Source organism: Propithecus coquereli, unplaced genomic scaffold (genome assembly GCF_000956105.1).
Source record: "Propithecus coquereli isolate 6110/MARCELLA unplaced genomic scaffold, Pcoq_1.0 Scaffold285, whole genome shotgun sequence".
Lineage (NCBI taxonomy): Eukaryota > Metazoa > Chordata > Mammalia > Primates > Indriidae > Propithecus > Propithecus coquereli.
Genome location: NW_012148452.1, coordinates 1,332,726 through 1,335,206, shown reverse-complemented (window position 1 = coordinate 1,335,206; position 2,481 = coordinate 1,332,726). Strand labels below are relative to the sequence as shown.

The 2,481-nt window shown below is 43.2% G+C and overlaps 1 pseudogene; it reads right to left on the bottom strand.

Moving 5' to 3' along the window:
* The window catches only part of LOC105813637, a 63,676-nt pseudogene extending 62,014 nt beyond the window's left edge, over window positions 1–1,662 (bottom strand).
* Window positions 1,663–2,481: the final 819 nt, after the last annotated feature.

Below are 2,481 nucleotides of genomic sequence, written 5' to 3'. Positions count from 1 at the left end.
TAGGATTACTGAGTCCAAGAATTTGAAGTGTGCCTATGGTTATTGAAATGTATCATCAAATTGTATTGCAAACAGGATTTCTACATAGTAAAATTCATTTCTGTGTAACGTACAGAGCTGGCACACTACTCCAAAGGACAGATTGAATTCAGAGAAATGAAGGGGACAGAATTCAGATGGGATAAAGGCTGAGGTGATGATGTCGAGACAGGCATGGTCCATAGGATGTTCAGGAACAATGGCTGAAGTAAAGTTTGAGTAGCGACGTGGGTAGTGGTAGTGCGTGTAGACTCACATACTGGGGATCAGTTTGTGGAATGCCATCCTGAGAAATTGGGACTTTATTCTACAGGCAGGGAGAAGTTGGTGAAGATTGACAAAATAATAATAACATTTTTTTTAATTATAACCATGTTGAGATGAATTGGAGGGGAGTCGCGGGAAGAAAGATGGGGAGATGAGAAGATAGGGAAACAAGAAAACCATTTTGAAATTATCACAGTATTCTAGAGATGAGAAGACAAGCCTGATGACACAGGAAATTGAAGGAAAAGCTTCCAGGTTAATGATGGAAGATTAGTTGGGCTTGATATACCTTAACTTATTTTGTAAATGCCCAAAGTGCCGGGTGTAGTGGCTCGTGCCTGTAGTCCCAGCTACTTGGGAGTCTGAGATGAAAGGATCACTTGAGCCCAGGAGTTCGAGGCTATAGTGAGCTATGATGGCGCCACTGCACTCCAGCCTGGGAAGACAGAGCAAGACGCGGTCTCTAAAAAAAAGAAGAACGAAAGAAAAGAAAATGCCCAAAGAAACAAAAACATTTTGTTAGGATGCACAAAAAGAAACAAATTGGCAATGATACTGTAAATTAAAAAATGAAAGACTATGTGCCAAAATTATAGATTCTTTCTCCTAATCACATCATGATTCGGTTGGACTGAGAAACCCTCCATGAATCTCTTTTGACCTGTATGTGTCCAAGAATAGAGGAAATAACTGACTCACCCCCACCCTCTGCCCCGTCATCTTCCCTTACCCCACGAAGGGCTGCACTGGCCAGAAAAGAGCGACTCTCCTCTAGGGAGACTATTAGGTTGGGGGCAGGGAGAAGTGACCAAAGAGGACATTAGCCATAATTCTAATGCTTACTTTTTCACAAAGAGAATGTGTTTCAATATTACCCATGTAATTAAAAACGTCATTAGGAAAAACAAAACCCACAAGTACCTATGTACACTTTATTACATTTTCCATTAACCTTTAATCTTCATTGATCACTTAACAATGTTTTCCTCGTTTTCTTACCATGCTTGAATGGAGTACTCTTTTCAAACTCATCTTAAATCCTTGTCTCAAAGTAATGTCCATTCAAGGTTCATGTAGAGACTTCAGGACTTCAAGATATTTTGCCACCAAAATCTATTCTGGCTTCCCCTGTCACAGCTGCTGCCCATGAGGTGACCCTGTTTGGGCTAAGTAATGAGGTGTCTTGCCTCAGGTTCCACTTCTTGTTTCTTCCTTTCTCACAGCTGACACAACTGGGGAGCTCTTTCTGGTCCTCTTCCCAGTATCTCCACACAAGCACCTTCTGAGCGAGAGATAGCACTTCACAGAAGTGTCCAGCTCCTCCAGCACTGGTTTCTCACGCAGCATGAACACCATGTTAGTAACCAGGAAACTGCCTCTGAGAGAGCAAGTTACAAATCCTCCTTCAGGCCAGAAACTCTTTCCTAAGGACCAACATCTTTAGCAGAATAAATGGTATCTATAAGTGAAAAACAGGATTTCGAAACTTAATTGGCCCAGTTTGGTGGTTCCCACCTGTAATCCTAGCACTCTGGGAGGCAAAGGCAGGAGGATCGCTTGAAGCCAGGAGTTCGAGACCAGCCTCAGCAAGAGTGAGACCCCCATCTCTACTAAAAATAGAAAAAACTAGCTGGATATGGTAGCGTGTGCCTGTAGTCCCGGGTACTCAGGAGGCTGAGGCAGGAGGATCGCTTGAGCCCAGGAGTTGGAGGTTGCAGTGAGCTATGATGATGCTACTGCTGCACTCTAGCCAGGGCGACAGAGCGAGACCCTGTCTCAAAAAAAAAAAAAAAAAAAGAATAGACAATCATTCTTCTTGAATGATTTGTCTGCGGACCTAGTTGGAAGCAAGAACTGAAATAAATGCTCCTCTGAGGTTCCCTCTGGTTTGTCTAATCTACAATTTCTGATGACCCTGCCACCACCCAGTGTCTTTATGCCGGGTCATCATGACCTGGCAGAGGCATGGCAGTTGATGGGGAGCTGAATGATGGTAGTGACATCTGGGATCACTTCACCATGGGAATTGAGAAGAAACGATAGCAGTGCTTTGTCAGGGCACCAACCGAGCAGTTAATGAAAGCAGGCGTGCAGTACAATCCTTTAGTTATTTCTAGAATCTCAATGAATCAATCAATCCGTTCTTGAACAAACTAAGCAAAATAGTTCCATCAC